The sequence below is a fragment of the Rhinolophus sinicus genome, chromosome 12, assembly GCF_057876585.1.
Source record: "Rhinolophus sinicus isolate RSI-liver-muscle chromosome 12, RSI-T2T, whole genome shotgun sequence".
Lineage (NCBI taxonomy): Eukaryota > Metazoa > Chordata > Mammalia > Chiroptera > Rhinolophidae > Rhinolophus > Rhinolophus sinicus.
This window is the reverse complement of record NC_142512.1, coordinates 5,943,803-5,957,528: the sequence shown is the minus strand read 5'-3', so window position 1 is coordinate 5,957,528 and position 13,726 is coordinate 5,943,803. Positions and strand designations below refer to the sequence as shown.

Here is a 13,726-nt window from a genome sequence, read left to right as displayed (position 1 = left end):
ATGCAAGTGTTGTTAAACTTGATGACCCAAAGGTCCCTTCAAATGTCTTTTTTTTTTTTAATTCCTTTATATTTTTGTTGTTCTGATTGGATGTTTTCTGCTATGTTATTTTCTAAATCAGTGATTCAATCCCCTATTTCATCTAATTTTCTGTTGATTCCTTCTAGTGTATTCTTCATTTCAGTTATTTTATTCTTTATTTCTAACTGGCTCTTTTTTTTTTATGGTTTCTATGTCCTTCTTTATGATCACTATCTCTCTGTTGAAGTCCTCATTAAGTTCCTTAAGCATTCTTATAACCAGTGTCTTTGGTAGGTTGGTTGTCTCTATTTCATTTAGTTCTTTTTCTGGAAGCTTCTCCTGTTCTTTTATTTGGCACATGTGCTTTTGTTTCCTAATTCTGGCTGCCTCTCTCTGTTTTCTTCTATGTATTAGATAGACATTCTATGTCTCTCAGTCTTTGCCAAGTGGTCTTACGTAGTAATGTCGTCCAGTAATGCACTCTCCCTGATCACCTGTGCATGTGTTCCAGGAGTGTCCTTTGTGTGTATCCTCCTGTTGCAATTGAGCCTTGATTGCTTTTGGTGCATTAGGGGATAGGACTGACTCCCAGGCTGACTGGCTGTGAGGATTGGCTATCCACACAGTATATGAGCTGCTATGTGGGAGCTGACGCCTCAGAGGGGGATTTACCCCCAGCAGGCTCTTGTGTCTGTTGAGACCACCCTTTGGGTGTGCCACTTGTGGGGCTAACCAGGTAGTGCTCTGCTGTGGTTTGAAGCTGACCTCTATGTTTGTTTTTTCTGGTGTCTTGTGGGAGGGGCTCCTGTGCAGGCCAATTTCAACCTTGCGTGTGACCAGTCCAAAGCTATCTGGTAGGAGCTACAAAGCTGTGTGTGATTGGTTGCTGCCTGTTCTGGACCTGGAGGTGTGCGTGGTGGCCTTGCTGTGAACCAAGGCCAGCTACCACCAGTATTAGGCCTGGGGCAGCTTAGCAGAAGGCCCAAGGCCCCCTAGACCTGTTGCCCTCAGCTGGAAGTCTGCAAGGCTCTCTATTTAGAGAACCTCTTAGGTGCATGGGCAGGGCTGGTTGATCCATTGTTGACAGTGTCCCTGGTGATACAGTACGAGCTGGGTGGGGCAGGGTCCCAGGGAGTCGTGAGGTGTGGCTGGTGGTTTTTACAAAGGTAATGCAGATTCAGGTCTTACACCCATGCCAGGCCTGTGACCACTTCACAAATGCCCTGAGAAAACCACAGCCACCACTGTTTGACTCAGGCCCACTGATCACCAAGAGCTGTCCAAGAGAGGCTTCAGTGCAAGTTGTGGCTGACTGTCCGCCACCGAAAATTCCCCAGACCACTGTGGGCCTTCTGCTGCTGTAAAAGGCTTCCAAAACCAGCCACCCAGAAGCCGAGAGCACCCCTGATGATAAAGCACTAGCTGGGCAGAGTAGGGATCCAGGGCATCACCAAGGTGGCACACACACGCAGATTCTACCAGACTAATTCGGTCTCAGATTTGGCCCCTTTGGGAAAGGTTTAACATAGAAAAGATGTTAAAGCCTCTTGTTGGCTATATGTGAGGCAGGCTCCACATAGGGACAATGGCAGCTGTACCTGCAGCCCTTGCCCTGAAGCCACACTAGCTCAGTCTTTCCCTGTATGTCTTTGGTGCCTCTCAAGTTGCTGCCCCTCCACTGGAGCCCAGGTGAGTGTTTGCAAGCAAGTGAATCTGTGTGCTGGCCCTTTAAGAGGCTATCTGGGTGTCCTGCCTCCTTCTGTCTCACTGGGATGAACAGAGTCCTCACTGATTTTCACTGCCAGATGTTGTGGGGACTCCTTTTCTTGGCACGGGACCCCTGGGCTGGGGAGCCCAGCATGGGGCTTAGACTTCTCTCTTTTCAGGGGGTCCTCTGCCACTGAGGTGTCCCTACCGATATTCAACCATTATCTGTGGGTTTGGGGTCAGCCTGTTTCATGTCTCTGCCCCTCCTACCAGTCAATGTGGCCTCTTATTTATATACTTAGTTATAGGGGTTCTGTTTATCTAGTCTTCAGATGATTCTTGTGGTTAATAATTCTATAATTAAGTTGTAATTTTGGTGTAATCCTGGGAGGCAGCAGGCATAGTGTTTACTTAATCCGCCATCTTGAAACTTCTCTAAGAAATTTCTTCATATATTTTTTCTGTCCCCTCTTCTCTCTCTTCTGCATTGAGAACTTTAATTATCTGCTTTTTTTTTTTGGTCAATTATAGCTCACTGCTGCTCCATTCATATTTTTCCAGTCGTTTTCTATCTGCATTTCATTTAGGATATATACTATTGCTACATCTTCAAGTTCATTAATCTTTTCTTCTACTGTGTCTGTTTTTTATCTCACCCAATGTATTTTCATCTCAGACCTTTTTTTTCAGCCTTGTAAGTTCAGTTTGTTGTTGTATTTTTTAATCTTTGATGTCTTACCTTAACATGCTCAGATTTTTATCTATCTTTTTAAAACTACAAAGTATAGTTATAAAAACTTTTAATTTCCCTGTGTACTAATTTTATCATGTTTCATTTATGGGTCAGTTTCAATTGATTGATATTCCTCCTCATTATAAATTTTAGTTTCTTGCTTCTTCATATACCTGGTAACTTTTAAATAGATGCAGAAATTGTGGATTTTATTTTGTTGAGTACTGCATTTTTTAAAAATAAATTTTATTGGGGAATATTGGGGAACAGTGTGTTTCTCCAGGGCCCATCAGCTCCAAGTCATTGTCCTTCATCTAGTTGTGGAGGGTGCAGCTTAGCTCCAAGTCCAGTCACTGTTTTCAATCTTTAGTTGCAGGGGGCACAGCCCACCATCCCATGTGGGAATTGAACTGGCAACCTTGTTGTTGAGAGCTCGCGCTCTAACCAACTGAGCCACCTGGCCACCGTGAGTACTGCATGTTCTTGTATTATTTTAAATAATTTTGAGCTGTGATGCAGTTAACTTTCTTGGAAGCAGTCTGATCCTTTCAAACTTTGCTTTTAAACTTTGTTAGGTGGGCCTAGAGTAGCCTTCATTCTAGGGTTAATTTTCCTCCACTATTGAGGCAAGATCTTTCTGAGAACCAGTTGTCCCATGCATTACAAGGTTTTGTTCATTCTGCCTGGTGGAAACACAAACTCTTACCAGCTCTTTGGGAGCTTCAGGAATTGTTCTGCCTGCTCCTTTCAGGTGTCCCCCACCCCCCATGCACCGGCCTCAAATAGTATCCTCATATACGAGGTGTGATTAAAAAAAATACAGTGAATGTTTAAATTAAAAAAATTATTACAGTAAAAGACACATTTCCATTAATGCCCCTCACAACACTCCCCTGCTCTTCAAACACACTTATCCCATCATCCTTGCCACTTTCTGAAGTAATTCTGAAAATCCTTTTCCATGAGTGTCTTTAGTTGCACTGTGTGGCTGCCTTGATGTCCTGAATCAATTCAAAATGTTTTTTTTTTCCGTGGTCATTTTGACTTTGGAGAAGAGCCAGAAGTCACATGGTGCCAGGTCTGGTGAATTAGGTGGATGAGGACACACCATAATGTTTTTATTCGACAGAAATTGCCATGCCAGAAGTGATGTGTGATACAGAGCATTGTCATGATGGAGGATGAAATAAAGACACTCATGAAACAAGACTTCCAGAACTGCTTCAGAAAGTGGCAAGAATGATAGGATAAGTGTGTTCAAAGTGAAGGGGAGTATTTTAAGGGGGATTAATGGCAATGTGTCTTTTACTGTAATAAATTATTCTTATTTAAACATTCACTGTATCTTTTGATCACAACTTGTACATGAGTGGCTCAGCAGACAACTGAAGATTCAAGGGAAACCCTCTGCAGATCTTCAAAGCTCACTCCCCTTCAGTATTTTGTCTTGTGAACTCCAGCCATATGGCATTCCCAAATTCCCAACTCCATTTCCTCAACCTAGGGAGACAGAGGGGCTTTGCCAGGATCCCCAGCTGTGCTATGGCCTAGAAACTGCCTCCTGATAAGGTGGGGCAATCATAGGAGCAATCCTCATAAACTGGGGCAATCATTCGTTTCTCCTCTCAGGGATTCCTATTCTGTGATGCCTGTTGTCCAGTGTCTGAAAACCAATTTTAAAAATACAGATTTTGTCCAGTTTTTAGTTGTTTAATGTAAGAGGGTAAATCCAGTCCATATTATTCCATATGACCATCTCTTTAGTCCTAAGACTTTACACAAATATGTTTATGTATTGGTCTAAAACCAATGAAGTCAGATGAAACTAGGAGAGCACACTTAAAAATAATAAAATGGAATTTCTTAAGAGTAATCTGAGGCAACTAGTGCAAATTATTGAAGCTTTTTCGTAAAGAGCATTTGATTTATTCGAAAGACACTTTGTTGTATCTAAATAATTATAAAAACATATAATTACAAAAAATGCAATAAAATTCAACTTAAGATTGGGTCAGTGATTTATGCAAATTCTGCCCTTTTGATTCAGGCATGCATGCTGTCAGTTTGCCCAGAACTGGGAGGTGACTTTCTGGAGATGAGGATATTCCATGTGCTTTTTCTGTGTATTTATGAGCAAAACCAGCATTAAACACAAGAGAAATCCCACTCAGGTTTGATAAATAAGTAAACTGGGTATCGGAGGAAATGGGGATGATCTCCGTGGGTTTCCTTCATTTAAATCCATTCCAATTTAGTACTCTGGTTCTCATTCTTGGATACACATTTTATTGTGAAGTAAAATACTACTCACCTCTCAGACTCAGAAAAGTATAGTGAAGAAAGAAAGCATAAAACTACAAACATTTTTCTAGAAGATGGTACATACTTGTTACTGGTAAATACATAGGCAATCATATTCTTCGAAGCTGCGAGTAAGACACCCACTACAAGTGAGCAAACACCTGGACAATATAGAAAAAGCAACAGGAAATTAAAATTCTCTAGAGTGTGATAAATCCTAGTACTGACTTCTCATGAGATATTTAGGTTGATGATTTAAGAAATGTAATAATTTAAATAGTGTTTCTTCTTGTTGTCTGTGAAAAAAGTAATTAAGGTGAGATTATTCTCTTTTTCTAAGGGATACTCAGAGAAAAGATGCTCAATAAGATGTCAATGCAATCAGAAGCTTCTCTAATTGCTCAGATTCTAGAACATTAAAAATCTCAGAGGGCACAGTGGTCCAGGAACATGGAGAACTTGTCACATATATTTTGGTCAGAAAATAAGCCTGCATGTGGTAATAATTGCCTCTGAAACAATTTCAGTACTACCTAACATAACATTATTTAGTTGGTATCTAATAATAGAAAATCATAATTAGAAGCTTTAACTCAATAAACTGGAAATAGCAATAAAGATTTTAGTTGCATTTATATATGTACGTCAATTCCTAGAGAAATTCTGATAAGTATATTTTAACTTATCAGATGAAACCCAATATGGATGCCAGACAGAAGAAGTGCTTTACTCACCTGCACAGGGGATAACAGTGATGCTGGAGTGTCAAGCCTGTTCAGTATTTCCTGCCCTCAAAGCATTGCCCACTCGAACACTGGCTGCTATACCAAAGCCAACAGGTATCTAAGAATGAACAATCACAAATCACAAGGAGAAGTTAGAGGGCCTGAAAATTAGAATATTAGTGCACTAGGGTCTAACTGCATGGAAACCCTAGATAGAGTCTGAAATCTGGGTTTTAGAATTGGTCCCATTACATCCTAATTGTGTGACTGTAAACAAATTCCCCAGCCTTGCTGATACACAATTTCTTCATTTCTAAAGAAGCATCATGGCTGCCCCAGTTGCTATCTGTATCAAAGGTATCAGAGTAGAATCTCTTAATGATACTGGATTTGAGGGTAAAGCATCTCCTTTGTGGGCTAAACACATACTATCAAGACTTAATTCAACCTAGCTACAGTCTACAAGATAAGACTTAATGCATTGTAAATATAAATATATAAATAACTTGCAGAAATTAAATGAACCATGTGAAAAAGCACTTAGAACAAAGCCAGGCACACTTTAGAGACTCAACAAACGTTGATGAAACTTGACTCTATAACAATACATTATGTATCCAATATTCCATGTCTGATTACATAGTAAATTGAAATATGTCCTTTCAGATGACAAAACTTTATTTTAATAATTGATTATGCAAATCTGAAGCTATAAGCTTGCTTGTTTCTTAAACAGAACATTATTCAACCTTCAGAGTTATTCTTTTGACCCTCTATTGTTATCCTGTAATACAGTATTGCCCTCAGGGCTGTTTGGGTAACATGGGTTGTACAGAAAACTTTGGTATTAGCTCTTATGTCTGCTTTTAATAATTTATATGTCAGTTTTAACTTCTTGTTCATATTAGAAACATCATCCTCCCAAAAGCCTTCTAATTTGTTACTGTTTTGAGAACTAGCTTAAAGCGAGTTGGTAAAAAATATATATATATTAAATTTTAAGATTAAGAACTTGAAAAACAATGACTATATACAATTTTACAAAACTTGTGCACCCAAAGTATAAATAATTGGTTTTCGATTCAAGATGAATGGCTGGCTTATATGCTTACTTCCTTTCCCTCCTATAATACCATTAAAATATCAAAAAATATGCTTAACAGAAAAGAAATTCATTAACAACACTGAGAATAAGAGAGCAGACCAACTTCTGGAAGAGGAAAAATAGGTACCATGATCCTGGGGTAGAACTACAAGAAGCCAATGTCTAGGAGACAAACAGGAGAAGGCTGGATCCTGTTTTATCTTCCCAGTGGAGCCCCAGGAGGCTTGAAGTTTTAGGTCCATCAATAAGGCAGAGATGAGTAGTACTTGGAAAGATTCACTAGAGGGCTACAAATGGCATGACTGGACCTGACCCCATTACCCATCTGGATCTCCCTCTCAGACTCACAGCACAGAGAAAGACTGGACTGAAATAGAAAAGCAAAGTGGAAGAGCTCCCTATGTGGTATAAGCACCTTAGAACCAAACCCTTCTTGTTTTGTCTTGGGGGATGCATGGGACATGAGAGGTAGGGAGGGTTGGCAGGCGAGGAGGTCAGATTGTCTGCTCCCTGCACCTCACCCATAGACCCTAAAATGAAGATATCACTTGATAGATACCGCCTGATAGATACCATACTCATCTCCTGACTTGTCTTTCTCATTCAGGGGAAAGGTCTGTTGAAGAAAAATCCCCAAATAACTAGACAGGAAAGCCATGTATTCATTTATTTTATAAATCAATGTATTCATTCATTCATTCATTCATTCATTCATTCATAAGTACAAATAGACTAATAAGGATTACCATACCTTTGAGGAAAATAAAAGAACATTTCTGCAAAAAAAGAAAAAGTTAAATTAAAGAACAACTGACCTCAGAGGAAAGAAAGAAATGATTCAAGGAACAGAGGATAATGTTTGAAGGTTTGACTTAGCATCCTAAGATATTAAAAAGGTAATGTAACACAAAACAAGAACAGGTCCCTATGAAGAAGGAATTATAAGAGAAAAAAAAAGAGTCATTGGAAATTAAAAATGAAACAAGAAAAAATCAATAGCAAAAAGAAAAAGAGGGTTTTTTTGTTCTGTTTTGTTTTTTTGAAGAAAAAGGTTAAAAGCCCAGGAGGTCAACCTCCACCTAATAGGAAACTTAAAAAGAGAGAATAGAAAAAAAGTACAGAAAATGGGGAAAGAATATTTTTAAAACTTTTCAGAGTTGAGAAAGTCTTCACACTGAAAGGGTGTAGTAAGTGCAAACAAGCAGGTAAAGTAAAAAAACTACCCTCAGAAAAATACACCTTGTGAAATTCCAGAACTACATGGCTAAAGAAATACATGGTAAAATTTTCAAAGAGAAAAATCATATTGTTTCAAAGGAACAAGAACCAGATTCAGATTAGACTTCACAATAGTAACTCTGAATGCCAGAAAAACATAGAGTAACACCTTAAAAATTCTGTGGGAAATGTCATGGCCTAAATATGAAGCAAACTAAGATATGGTATGATTTTGACTAACTAATGAAAGCAAGGGAAAAAAAACCCAGTTCATCTTTTACTTATAAAAGTCTCTTTCCAGTGGGAGAGTTTTAGTGACTATTGGGATTACATTTCCTTCATATCTGAATTAAGACCATCACTTAAGTCTGTAAATAATGATATTTTCAAACATTACGATATCATAAATATTGGTTATTAGTTTCCAGATTTTCAGGCAAGCTTAAAACATGAAAGACTCAATAATGATTACTGAACATAATTCAATGGTTTTAACCTTCACAAAATAAAAGCAGTGATATAGCTGAGAGGCAGCATAACATTACGATTAAGGACATGAACTCTGAAGGGAGCCCTCTGGGATCAAATCTTATCCAAATACTCCCTTAAATTTGGACAAATTATCTTCCCTGGGTCCCAGTTTCTTTATCTGTAAAAATGTGGAAAATAACAGTAAATGCCTCATATGGCATTGTAATGAGGATTTACTTACTCACTGACAGAGTCTCTCAGCTTGAAAGTTTCCAGGAACATATGGGGAGAAACTGAACTGTCTGTTCCAGCGAGGGCTGGAGGGGCAGCTTTCTTCCAGACAGATGTGCTGGCAGAGGGCATTGTTACTTTGTTGAGCCCTCCTGCCTCCCAGCATGCAGACTTGGGCAAGTGCCATATCTGAGTCTCCATCAACCTAGCTAATACCATTTGCCCAACCCTGGTTATTCCCTGAAACCCTGCCCGGCCCAAATGTCAGGTCCACCCAAGCTACTTCCAGTAGTTTTTCCTTACAAACAGCCTGTTTGGCTCATGCTTTGGACTTTCGTAAAATCTCTCAAAGATTCACAACCCCCAAACAAACAGCATCTGGCCTCAGCCTGCACCATCCCTTTTGCTAAGTAGACCCAAGCCTGGCACTAGCAGCATCCAGCCTTGGTTTGCAGTTTAGCCTCTCCCAGGCACGTCCTTGCCCGACATGGGTGGCGGCCATCTGCGGATTGTTTTGTCGCTCATTCCATGTGTCCCCAGGCAGGCACTGGCTGTGGCTAAAATTGGCCTGCAGTGGGGCCCCTCCCAGAACACCCTAGGGCCAGCATCCCTGGTTAATGGCTTGAGACTGAGCCTGAGCACCACCTGGATGCCTTGGAGGATGGCACACACAAAGGGCAGACTGGCCAGGCATCAGTGCTCTGCTAAAGTGAATTCTGCTTCACAACTACTCCACTGTAGCAAGGCCAGTTCTCACAACTGATCAGCCTGAGGGTCATTCCCTCCCACTGACATACAAACAGCAACCAAGGCTCAACTACAACAGGGGAGTGTTAGGACATATTTAGGCCAGAAACAGGAAACTTCTTATCTTAGAAGTCATCTTTTCTTGCTTTGTACCTTGTACCTGCCAGTTTGTGTTTGCCTTAGGCCTGGAGAAGCCACCTGGAATGTAGAAACCATCTAATCCTGTCTTGTTTTGTACTTTGTATGTCTCCTAGAGGCTTGTGATCAGCGGGCGTGGGTGGGTCTGGGCAGTTTGGATGGAGGCGCGGGGGCCAGGTTGTGGAGCTGGAGGACTTGGTCATGACCCCAAACTCTTTGTTACTAGAGACAATGCAACGAAAACCCCCTGAAGTATTGAAGAGGGAACAACTTCGTTTACCCCCTCCTCTTTTTGCTCAGAGAGGTTATGGTCTTCTCTAGCCTGACCTCCTGCAGCTCAAACACGCCAAACAAATTCTAATAGATTAATTTTGGTCTTCTGTGACTCATCCCTCTGGCCATGCCTAACAATTTGGTGGCCCATATGGGGAGCCACCTTCGTTTACTCTTCAGCGGACGACTTAGGTAAGTCTTTCGTCTTTCACCCTCTGACTCAGTCAGATTTGCCAACCAATACAAGACCTAGTGCTAGGCCTGACCGTCTCCTGGGGCCAGGGCCCTGGGTCAGCCATTGGCAGGGACGCCTGCCCTGGTCTGCATTCTTCCCCTCCAGCAGACCTGAGGAAACCGACAGCGGGACACCCTGCAGTTTTCCCTTTTCCTTCCGGGTGATTAAGAGGGTCCAGACTTTACCTCCTTTTGCCCCCATTCCCTTCCTTCATTATGAGCTGTGGCTCTTCCTCTTACCCCAGGGACTCCCCTTTGGAGATCCTTTTGGACCGCATTAAGAGAAGACTTTACCCCCATTTTAGAGGCTAAATACCTTATTTCCTTTTCAACTGTGGTCTGGCCACAATATAAGTTTGATAATGGCAAATCCTGGCCACCTACAGGAACTCTTGACCTTGATGTTCTCCAAAATTTAGACAACCTCCTCTGCTGGCAGGGTAAATGGAGTGAGGTCCCCTACCTCCTGGCTTTCTTTGAGCTGTGATGGGACTTGTCTAATTTCCCACCTAAGGGTGAATCACACCTCTTAGATTTAGCTTCAGCCTCTTCTCTCCCTCTGCTCCAGAGCCCTCACCTTTTAATCCTGATCCAGATCCTTTTGACTCCCCTGATTTTTCCTCTCCTCCCCCGACCTCTGCTAGTTCAAATCCCCCCATCGTGTCAACCCACTGCCTCCGCGTCACCACCTAATGCTTCCTCCACTACTGCCCCACCTGCTCCCGACGTTTCTCCCTTCTCATACCCAATCCAGGCAACCTTACGCACCCCCAGCTACTCAGATGCCTCTCAGGAAAGTGGCAGGCACTGAAGGCACTGTGAAGGTCCATGTCCCTTTCTCAATGACAGACCTGAGTCAGACTGAATCTAAGCTAGTCTCTTTTTCTTATGATCCTTCCCCCTTTAATAAAGAGTTCAAATACTTCACCCTTAGCTATAACCTTACTTGGCGGGACATCTATATTATTCTCTCCACATGTACTAACTCTGATGAAAAGGATTGTATCATTCAAAAAGCTAGGGAAGTAGCAGACTTCATGCATCACCAAAATAATAGCATCTATCCTCCTGAGGAGACAGCCATTCCTACCCAGGATCCTAATGAAAATTACCAAACTCATTCCCAGCCCAATCCAGACCACCTAAAGAGAGACCATATGGTTAATTGTCTCCTTCAGGGTATGAAGGCAGCCATTCAGAAAGCTGTCAATTATGAAAAAGTTAGGGAAAACTACCAGGACCACCATGAGAACCCAGCTGTTTTTCTCTCCCACTTTTCAGAGGCCCTACATACCTAAACTAACATTAATCCTGACTCTCCAGATGGCAGAGCTGTTTTAGCCATGCGTTTCATTCTCCTAGTTGGCCCCTGACATTCGTAGGAAGCATCAGAAACTAGAGAAAGGTCCCCCAAACAGATCTTTTAGAACTGGCCTTTAAGGTCTTCAACAATTGAAATGAGGAGAGTAGACAGGCTCATACTCAGGCCTTACAGATGGTAGCTGTAGCAGTTTCCCAGGCCGTTAGGCTGGGCTGGCCCCAGAGGTTAAAACCAGGTACCTGCTTTAAATGTGGCCTCCCAGGACACTGGAGTGGTTCTTGCCCGAACCCAAGGCCTCCTACTAAACTTTGACCCCTATGCAGCCATGGTGGCTACTGGGAGTCGGATTGCTCTCGAGCCTCTCAAGGCTCAGGAACATCCACTTCCTGGGCCCAGCCAAACACCACGCCTGCCACAGCACCCACAGATGGGAAAAATCTTTCCCTCCTGGGGATCCTCAGCACCAATGAAGATTGAAGGGGCCTGGTCCCATCACAGGTCTCCACCTCCACCATACACATGACAGAACCGTGGGTAACTCTCCTAGTTGCCGATAAGGCCATTTCTTTCCTTCTAGACATGGGGGCCACTTACTTGGCACTCCCTGAATTTTGGGGCAAGCTCTCTCCCTCGCTCATTGATGGGATACTTTCTCACCCCATGGCTACCCACCCCTTTTATGTTCCCTAGAGGGACACCCTTTTACTCATTCCTTCCTACTCTTTTCTTGTTGTCTCACTCCTATTTTAGGGAGGGACATTCTCTCCAAGTTTCATTCTGTTGCAGAATTCAAGATCTGAAAGAACCCAAGCAGCGCTCAGAGAGTTAGGAGAGTCAGCTTTATTATGCTGGTGGGCTCAGCGGGATCCTCCCCAAAAGACTGAGCCCCTAGCAAGGTTTTGAGCAGGTTTTTATGGGTTGGGGACTTCCTTGAGTTGGGGAAGGGGTAGGTGTTGTCTGGTGATTGGCTCAAGGTGTGGCTTGGAGGGGGTTATGCGGAAGTTGGCTGGGGCTTAGGCTGAGGACTTCTCTCTCCACTGGGGCCACCATTTTAGCTCAGTTCCACGTGGCAGGGAACCATTTTAAGGTCAATTTCTCCATCATGTCCCCTCTGTTGATGATCGTAATTGGTAACAACTAGAGATCATCATATTAGCTAAGAGGATGATAATCCCATAGGGCAAGGATCCGGGCTGTAGCCCGATGGGTGACAGAGGTCTCTATGAAACATAAGTACGAGAAGGTTGGATGGCCAACGAAATTTTCCCGGCAGCCTGAGGGACAGGAAGGGGAGGTCGTGACTTCTTCTCGGGGAAGAGATAGTATGAGAAAAAGCCAAACCATGGTTGCTGCCTAAGACAGGTTAGGGAGAGGAGGCAAGCAGCCCAGAACAGGAAGTAGAACCTAACAGTCCCTTTTCCAGCAGTGACCAGCTTGGTGGGGAGGATGCAATGAGACCAGCAAAGGCTAGAAACAATAGGAGTCCAATAACAGCGAAGATGGAGGCTGGGCAGATGACGGCAAGGCTCATATGGGCAGTTTCTTGAGGGTCAGATGGAGTGGACAGGCCGGGCGGTCCAGGCGTCAGTCTCTGGCTGGGCTCCTTTAACCCGGGTGTGATGGATCCATGGGACAATGCCTGAAACTTTAAGAGCGGTGGGAGTAACGAGTATTACAGTATGAGGGCCTGTCCACCTGGGCCGGAGGGGTTTGCATTTCCAATAATTAACCCAGACCTGATCTCCTGGGGTAAAGGGGTGTACTGGGGTAATGAGGGAAATGGGGGCCCTTTCCAGAATGTAAGCACGTACATCTGTGAGGACCTTGCCTAGCGCGGCCATCTGGTTTTGGAGGCTGGAAAACCCCAGCTGGCGAATGTCACCAGGGAGACTGGTTAGCAGGGGAGGGGGGGTCTCCCGAACATAATTTCAAAGGGAGATAATCCAGATTTGCAGGGGTGCAGCGCGCCCGAAGGACGGCTAGCCGTAGGAGGTCCACCCACCCTAGGGAGGTCTCCTGGTGGAGTTTAGCCTATGTCTCCTTGAGGGTACGGTTCATGCGTTCAACTTTCCCTGAGCTTTGTGGTCTGTGAGCTGTATGGAGCCTCCAGTTGATGCCCATGGCTCTGGCTACCGTCTGGAGAAGCTCTGCTATGAAGGCTGGCCCATGGTCGCTGTGTATGGAAAGTGGAATCCCGTAACGGGGGATAATTTCCCTGAGGAGGACTTTAGCTACTTCGCGGCTTTTTTCAGTCTGAGCGGGGAAAGCTTCGACCCACCCGGAGTAGGTACAGACCAAGACCAGTAAATACTTAATACCGCGGCAGCTTGTCATGTTTGTGAAGTCGACTTCGAGGTCTTCAAAAGGCACAGCTCTACTCCTTTGGATCCCAGGAATAGGGCTGGGGCCGGACTTTGGATTGTTCTTTGCACAAGTGAGGCAGCGTTCTCCGATGGACTTGCAGAGAGCTGACAGTCGGCTAATGTAGAAGTCTTGGGCTA

The 13,726-nt window shown here is 43.4% G+C and overlaps 1 long non-coding RNA gene across 1 annotated transcript in view; it reads right to left on the bottom strand.

Moving 5' to 3' along the window:
- Nucleotides 1-4,397: 4,397 nt before the first annotated feature.
- Nucleotides 4,398-13,726, bottom strand: part of LOC141568810 (uncharacterized) — a 40,946-nt gene continuing 31,617 nt past the window's right edge. The window contains exon 3 of the long non-coding RNA XR_012492026.2: nt 4,398-5,605. This is a non-coding gene — a long non-coding RNA (uncharacterized LOC141568810). The remainder of the gene's footprint in view (nt 5,606-13,726) is intronic.